The 8,580-nt window shown below is 48.8% G+C and overlaps 3 non-coding genes across 3 annotated transcripts; 1 reads left to right on the top strand and 2 right to left on the bottom strand.

Annotated features, from left to right (window-relative positions):
• Positions 1-7,649: 7,649 nt before the first annotated feature.
• TRNAD-GUC (transfer RNA aspartic acid (anticodon GUC)) lies at positions 7,650-7,721 on the bottom strand. Its single transcript has one exon. It is a non-coding gene; the product is annotated as a tRNA-Asp (tRNA).
• A 494-nt stretch (positions 7,722-8,215) lies between these two features.
• Positions 8,216-8,287, bottom strand: TRNAD-GUC (transfer RNA aspartic acid (anticodon GUC)). Its single transcript has one exon. It is a non-coding gene; the product is annotated as a tRNA-Asp (tRNA).
• A 221-nt stretch (positions 8,288-8,508) lies between these two features.
• Positions 8,509-8,580, top strand: TRNAA-UGC (transfer RNA alanine (anticodon UGC)). The gene has a single exon. It is a non-coding gene; the product is annotated as a tRNA-Ala (tRNA).

Below are 8,580 nucleotides of genomic sequence, written 5' to 3'. Positions count from 1 at the left end.
GTGTTTGTTACTCTGTAGTGTGGATCGCGGTCTGCACTACACTAGCGGCGGCAGGGGGATACTGCAAATCTAGTCGCCAGGCAGCCAAATCTGGTTGGCATGGTGACCTGGCCCCCGGGTTTTGTCGAGCCCTGACCCAGGCCAGTCCCACTCCCCACGTCCGCAACATGACATCTGACATGCAATAATGCAATAATACCTCATTCTTCTGTTCTGGCTGCTCCTCAGTCCAACCCTCAAACATCGTGGCTCCTCTTTCAGCCAGCTCACAACAAGAAAAACTTTATTGCACAGGCTAGTGTGGCAGCATAGGTAGGAGGCAGCACGAGAGGGCATGATGTAGTGGGACGGCAGCACAGAGCCGGATGGCAGGCCCTTGCCTCTCACTCAGTGGCGGACTAGAGCATGAAGGTCCCACAGGGGAACGCAATAATAGAGGCCCACAAAGTGGTGTGGTCAGTCACTGGAGGTGGTATGGCCAGCTACAATGGGAATATTTTATAGTCTTCTATTTTAATATACTAAAAATAGAATACTATAAAACTCTATTTCTCTATTAATGGGAAAGATCTACTCCTGTGCATGGCAGTCAGTTATGTGGTAAGGAAGATTGTGGCAGGTATCGAGGTTCATGTGGGCAGTGCAGTGTTTGGTATGAAGGGGCCAGGTGGATAGTACAAACAGCAGAGGAATAGTGTTTGGTATGGAAGAGAATAGAGCAGATAGGAAGTATTGAGTATGGAGGAGTCAGGGAGGTAGTGGTAAGCATGGAGGGATCAGGGAGGTAGTGCAGAGAGATAGTGTTTTGTAAGAAGGGGTCAGGGGGTAGTGCAGATAGGTGGTGGTGAGTATGGAGGAGTAAGGGGGGTAGAGTTTTGTAAGGAGGGGTCAGGGGGCTAGTGCAGAGAGATAGTGTTTGGTAAGGAGGGGTCAGGGGGTAGTGCAGATAAGTAGTGGTGAGTATGGCGTCAGGGAAGTAGTAGTGGGTAAATGAGACCACTACACATGTACTAACATTATGCCACGTGTAGTGCCCCCCACATTATGCTACACTGTAGTGCCCACACATAATGCCACCTGTAGTGCCCACCACATTATGCCACACTCTATTGCATTTACTTTATACCACACTGTAGTGCCCCCACATTATACCACTCTGTAGTGCCCACACATTATGCCACCTGTAGTACCCGCACATTATGCCACCTGAAGTGCCCGCACATTATGCCACCTGTTGTGCCCACACATTATGCTTCACTTTAGTGCCAACACATAATGCCACCTGTAGTCCCCACACATTATGCCACCTGTAGTCCCCACACATTATGCCATGTGTAGTGCCCCCCACATTATGCTACACTGTAGTGCCCACACATAATGCCACCTGTAGTGCCCCCCACATTATGCTACACTGAAGTCCCCACATAGTGTACTCACCAGCAGCATCCTCAGGTAGCCGGCAGAGCAGCAGTCACAGCCTCACAATGAGTCACACCCATGAGGCTGCATTGCTGCTGGGTCAGAGGAGCATATGATGGGCTCATCCAACCAGAGCTCAGCACATGCTCCTCTGACCCCTCTGCAGAGAGTACTAGGGGTTAATACCCAGTAGTGCACTTCAGTGCTGAGTCTGAGTGACTGCACTGTACTCCCCCATGCGTGCAGCTGCCGGCAGTGTCAGCCTTGATGACTGCCTGGCAAGCAGGTGCACCTGCTACACCCAAATTGTGCCATAGGCCACACCCTCCCATGATAGAGGACATGGCTACAAATAACCCAGTACGAGCCTGCTGTCACTTCTATTGTGCAGCCGTGGGGGGTAGGAGAGGGCCCCCGGACCTTTCACAAGGGGATTGTAGTAGCAGGCGGTCAGGCAATGGATGGTAGGAGCGGATGGGTCCCCCGAGTGTCCGTGACTGGGACTCCAGTCCCGACAACGCCCCTGATGGCGGCCCTGCAAGCTTGTGATCTGCTATCGCTGGCTGGAGAGTTAATTATTGCATGACTCATCACACACTCATCATACAGCTTAGCTGTGTGATGAGTCATTCATATAACTCTGCCAGCGGCCAGGCCCCCATGCCTGTTCAGGTCCGGTACCTGGGTACTGATTGTATCTCCCTGGTGGTGGCCCAGGGGGGCCAACAGAGATGGTAATAAATCTACAGAGGATAGGTAAATTTGAGTATCATCTGCATACAAATGATACATGAATCCGAGCTGAAAAATTTGCTAAGAGAAGTGGTATAGAATGAAATAAGCAGAGGACCTAGGACTGAGCCTAGCGGTACTCTAACTGATAGATGTAGCGAAGAGAAGGTGGACCCAGAGGAACAATCAGTGAAAGAATGATTTGTAAGCAGGATGACACCTAGGATAGGACCTGATGGATGCAATTTCGATGTTTAGCAAGGCCATTAGCACTACCACCCACCGGCGTCCATTCCATCCAAACACCCGGCGCACTACAACACCCAGCAGTACCCCAAGAGCTCTGTGATATCTCTGTGTCATTTGTTCAAGCTATATCATGTGAGGACTAACCGCCACCAGCAGCAAACAACTGTGTTGTGATAAAACTTGTTGTGTATGATAAATGGTGCTCCAGCCAATCAGCTCCTAACTGATCATCTGTTTGAAATATTAGAGTTGGGAGTGATTGGCTGGAGCACCATTTATCATATGTAACGAGTTTTTTCACTCTGGACCTCATTCAGAACCGCTCGCAAAATGCGAGCGCTCGCTCTGAATGAGGTCGGCCACTTCACATTTTAAATCCGACCTCCTGACCGCTCGCTAAGCTGGGTGACGACCCACAGCTTTAGCAAGTGACCAGGTTGATGGTCGCGATGGTCGAGACCATTGCGACCATCGGGGCTTGCAACGAGACCCTTGTGGTAGGGTCTCGTCTGCCGCAAGCCCAAGTGAGCTTTCGGCTCTAATAGAGCCGGAAGCTCACCACTGAGATCACGAGTGATGTCAGTGGGGCCGCCCCCAAATGGCAGATGTTCCTTCGGGAACGCCTCTGTTTGGCCAGCCACCCCCCATCACGCCTACAAAATGGTGCAAGCTGTCTATCACCATCGACAGCCGCTCCTTTTGTAGTGGGCCCCGGAGCGAGAGAATGCAGTGCGGCCGCTGCGCGTGCGCATGGCCTCAACATTGACCCGCTTGCGAGGGTCTGAATGAGACCCTCTGTGTGAGTGATAAAACTCGTTGATAAATCAGGCCCATACTCTGGCCAAGTGTATCACCATCCTGTTTTATCAAACTGTCTGGGATGAGTCACTGGCATCACAAGGGGGGTGCGGGCTGCACCGGGTGACACCATCCGAGGGAGTGACACCAGAATAGCAGTGCTGCTCTGCTATTTTGGTGTCACCCCCTCGGAAGGTGTCACCGAGCAACCACAGTCATGAGAGGAGGGAGAGGCTGTTGCTGGCTGTCCAGCAGCTGCTGCTGCGCTGAGTCGGGCTTACTCAGCAGAGCAGCACAGCAGTCCCTAGCCTCTCCCCTACCCATTGACTGCAGAGGACGTCACGCCCTCAAGATTGTCAACAAGTGATCGTGGCTTAGTGGGACGAAGCCATGCCCCCTTCCGCTCGCGTGAATATGGACCCCCACATCGATCACCGCACCGGGTGCAATGAAGGTAAGTGACGCCACTGGGATAAGCAATTATCCACCATTGACTGTTGCACAATCTGCTACGTACTACATCATGAAGCTACTCTGATAGTAGGTTGTGTGCCCAGCAGAGGTGTATCTAGGGGTCCGAGCACCCTCTTTAAGCTTGATAAAGCCCACAGATGTGGATGAAGCACGTTGCTGCCCGCTATAGCAACCATTTCCAGTGTCCAGTCATCTGCTACAACAGAAGCTGGTGTTCAGGCTGCTGAGTGTTTTATGCACAATCACCAACCTCACCTATGTGGAGACCATTATTGATGTTGCAGGCGCTGGCAAGTGCTGCTGTGGAAGCAAACTGCTTACAGACTGCGGACCTGAGCAGCTCACTTTCTGACCGCCGCTGGGAGTACACTCTGGGAGTAACACACTGCCCCAGACCACAGAGCCGGCGGGTCGCATGGTGGAGAATAGCCACACACAGGGCCTGATTCAGCAAGGATTGCAGTAGCAAAGACGCAAGCAATCTGTCGATTAAATCGCAATGCGCATGCATAGCAGTGCATGTGCGCAAACTAGCAATTGCGATGGAAAATGCATTTGCAGAGGCTACGCAGACCCAGAGCACAGTGATTGACAGGAAGTGCCATTTGTGGGTGGTGACGGGGGGGGGTGGTCGTTTTAACGCAGGCGTGCGTTGCAGGGGTGTGCATACATTATCCACTGCAATACCATACGCAGCATGAGGGCTCATAGCGTGTGCTGAAGTTAGCAATTCCTGAGTGAAGTCTGATCTGCCTTAACTGTGAGTATGGGTCCGATGTTACCGATTATTTCGCTATGTTGCCCAAGTATATGGATGTGTGTAAGGGGAAGTGGGCGTCCTTATGGTAAGCTGTGATCGCAACGCGATTGCAAACATTTGCATTTCACTGCTAATATTAGCAACTGCGGTGCGTGTGTTCTAGCAGAATAGCGATCCTTGCTGAATCAGGCCCACAGACCGTGGATCCGAGCAGCTAAACAGCTGACAACTACGAGAAGTGAGATTTACTTTAAAGATTTACCATGGCTTCTGGCCCCAGCGGTAATTGGATAATATCTAACCTGGTCTCATCTGACACATCTGACCAAGCTTGAAATACAGGTAAATGAACATCAATATTCTAGCAGCTCTGCTGACTGACATTTGGTACATTTTTATTTAAAGACTCAATTTATGAGACTACCGGTTTTATCTGAGACTGTTTCCTTTTTTTACATTTGACATAAGTACTGTGCATTTTTTGGATATAGGACACGGATTGAACAAGATATATATATTGCTTACAGATCTTGATATCAAGTTACATATATGGGAACTTCAATGTTGCAAATGTATATTGATTTATATTGTTATATGTGTGCTACATTGTTTTCATTATTTTGCTTTTATATGGGATATCCAAAAAGTTAATAAATGGAATAATAAACATATTTATCTACATATTGGCTGCATTTTTAATATACCAGCGCAGTTAGTTTTTTCTTGTCCGTGGCAAATTATGGGACTGGCACCCCCCAAAAAAATAAAAAATAAATGAAGGGTTATGGCCTCATTGGAAAGGGGTGTGACCACATATTAGTGCCATATCAAATTATGCCACACAGTAGGGTCTGTTATTCACATGACACCAGACAGTAGTCCCCTTAATCACGTTATGTCACCCATTAGTATCCCTTATACACGTTACGTCATACCGTAGTACCCCTTGTACACATATCGTCACACAGTAGTACCCCTTATACACATGCATATGCTCTGCAGACCCCATATCAGGTGCAGACCCCCTTTAATGTGATGCTCTGCAAACGCCATATCAGATGGAGCCCCCCTATGGTGTGATGCTCTGCAGACGCAGACTCAGTGAGTGGATTGGGGGTCACACAGCACCGCCAGGTCTCATCCTTCTGCCCATGGCTGCCGTTTTCTCTCCCTGTCTGCCTTGCAAGGAGCCTGGGATAGGTCGGCACCTGCTGGAGTAGGGCAGGGCAGTACTCTCCTGTCACAGGTACAGCCTGGAGACCCCTGTCCCATTTCCGCAGCTGGAGCCACACTGTGCCCTGCAGGACATGGGGGTAAAGCTCTTATTCAAGTTGCTACAGAACGTGCACCACCTGCTGTGGGGCTATGAGATGAAGGCAGAGGTCAGTGGCTGCTGTCCATTATACTGTAAACCCAGTGATGACTGACGGTGGAACAAACCAATCAGCAGCTGGCACCGCTGACAGACCCTCTGTCAGCAATGCCAGCTGCTGATTGGTTTGCACTGTCATCAAAAAGTGAAGGGGCTGGATTTGGTGGAGGCTCATTGACTGTTGCTTCTGTCATTCAGGCCAGCAGAGAGAGAGGGTGGGAAGAGTGGATATTGGTCAGCCCATGGAGCTATAACTCAGAAGGTAGGACTGCGGTATCCAAGCCGTTGGCCGGTGTCCGAGTGGCCTACTATGTGAACTACCCCCTGTACATGGTGGCACCCCTAGTGAGTGCCATCCTGACCAAGGGGTAGATACACCTCTGGGGCCCAGAGTTCTTAACCCAATAGGCTCTGGATCCCCATACACCTGCTGACACACTATGCTAATAAGATACCCTATGCAAATAGACATATGTTCAACTGTGAATCAGCCAGGGCCTGCTCAAGGCCCATTCCAGCTGAGCGGCTGTACAGAGGCGCCACCAGGGGAAGAACTATGGGAGACAATGGAGGCACCTGCCGCCAGGCTCCAGCACTGAAGGGGCACCTCCTCCATTGCCCACAATATATTCACTCCACTTAGGGCTGTAAATATATACATGCACAGAAGGACGCCAGCCGCTGGGGGTGATGAGGGGGATCCGCATCCCTATAAGAAGCTTTTTTTCACTGGTGGAACTTGACTCTGGTAGTTGTTTCTCTTCTGTGGAATAATTTGTTTAAATAAAAACTAGGAAATTTTGTGCAAAGGCTGCTGGTAGACCTGGGACGACCCTGGAATCAGCCCCCATATTTGTAGAGAATATTGCAAACATGCTATTATGCAAAAGGCTGTCTGATGTACTGAAAAGCTGAGCTGGTCTGTTACTTTTACCTTTTACGGTAGCTCACCAAGGGGCCCATTCATCAAAGTATATTCGAGGTATAATCCCCAAAAACACCTGTTTTCAGGGGTTTGCCTCAAATATTAAGTATCCCCCGGATGTATTAATGAGCGACCGCATACCTGTTGTGATCCCTCCATTACCGCGGGCAGCCGCCTCCCCCATAGGTTTCTATAGGGGATGCGATGCTGCCAAATTTACCAATATCCGGAATGCGAGGCTTTCCCGATATTGGCCCCAGCAGCTAACGCCATCTGAAGGTGCCGTTAGCCGCTGTAGCCTATGGGCTACACCGTGCATAATTAGCCGGCGGGAGGATTCACCGGAACCCTCCCTGACTATGGCGGCTGTTCATGTGCGGGACTGTGCATGCACAGCACGCCCTGCACTGGCTGGCCGCTCTCCGGAGACATCGCAGGGACGGGCTCCTTTCGGAGCCCGTGTCCCTGCATGTCCAGGCCGTTATGATCACATTTTGCAATGCGTTTAATGGCAGTACTGTCATGCCTTGATCGCATTGCAAAAGCGATCATTAATAAAGGGGCCCCCATATGCTTATTTTCCTATATACCTCTATATAGTGTGATAAAAAAAATAGCACATTGTGGTCATCGTCACTAATTTAATAAACCACAACATTTCTTAGTACTGCCTGTGTATTTTATTAGCTATATCTAAGATGCCATCATACTCTCTGACTTTACCGAGAGGCGTCTCACCCCACACCCCAACCAGTTTCCCCCCTTTCTTACATGACATATGCAATAATATAATGGAAAAATAATAGCTCAGCAAAACACCTTGCTTTTAGACTTTAATAAAACGTATCCCCCCTTTCTTTATTACTTTTGTTTTACTTTCATATGTGTAAAAATTGTGACAAATTACAGAAAAGATTTGCCTCCCCGTCGGGGAATCGAACCCCGGTCTCCCGCGTGACAGGCGGGGATACTTACCACTATACTAACGAGGACTAGCTGCAAAGACTTTTGTGTAACATGTTATTTCCTGCAATGTGATCAGAGACTCAGGAATGTGCAGTGGAATTTGTACAGAACATCTGTAACCGCCTAGTTAGCTACATATAGAATCTGCCAGGGTAACAAAGCACCTTTCTGTACACTGCAGTCATATGTGTAAAATGAGGCACAAATGCATGGTATCTTCACTGTGATCCAAGTTCATATGTTACCATCAAGTGTTAAACACACATTTCTATAAAGCAAATCGTCTTACTCAAAGGTTGCTGGGTGCTCTGCAGCTCAAGGAAGTCATTGTGCTAAATAAAGTACATAGAAAAATATGTATTCCTGCTGAAGGCAACCAGAAACACCTCCCTGAAAACCTGCCCAGAGACACTATTAATGCAAATGATGTGGGAATCATAAAACAGAGAGCATACAGTAAAAAGACGGACTATTGTGTATGAAAACTGAAACTTGTGTGAAGAACGTGGTAAAATTTTGCCTCCCCGTCGGGGAATTGAACCCCGGTCTCCCGCGTGACAGGCGGGGATACTCACCACTATACTAACGAGGACTCACTATAAGGCAGAACACAGCTTGCAGAGTAATCAGAATTCTATTTTACAGATTCATTTATAATCTGTGCGATTCCGCGCTACATAGAGCTGCTCATTGTCGTCACGCTTTTATATTTGCATAACGAATGAATAGGAAAGCAGCAAATCACTATCGATTCAAATAAATATACCATGCAATTTACCACATATCTGAAAGATCAACAAGCTTTTTCTAGAAGGGGATGTAGCTCAGTGGTAGAGCGCATGCTTTGCATGTATGAGGCCCCGGGTTCAATCCCCGGCATCTCCA

The sequence above is a fragment of the Taudactylus pleione genome, unplaced genomic scaffold (genome assembly GCF_031769625.1).
Source record: "Taudactylus pleione unplaced genomic scaffold, aTauple2 ptg000282l, whole genome shotgun sequence".
NCBI lineage: Eukaryota > Metazoa > Chordata > Amphibia > Anura > Myobatrachidae > Taudactylus > Taudactylus pleione.
This window is presented reverse-complemented; position numbering and strand designations above follow the sequence as displayed.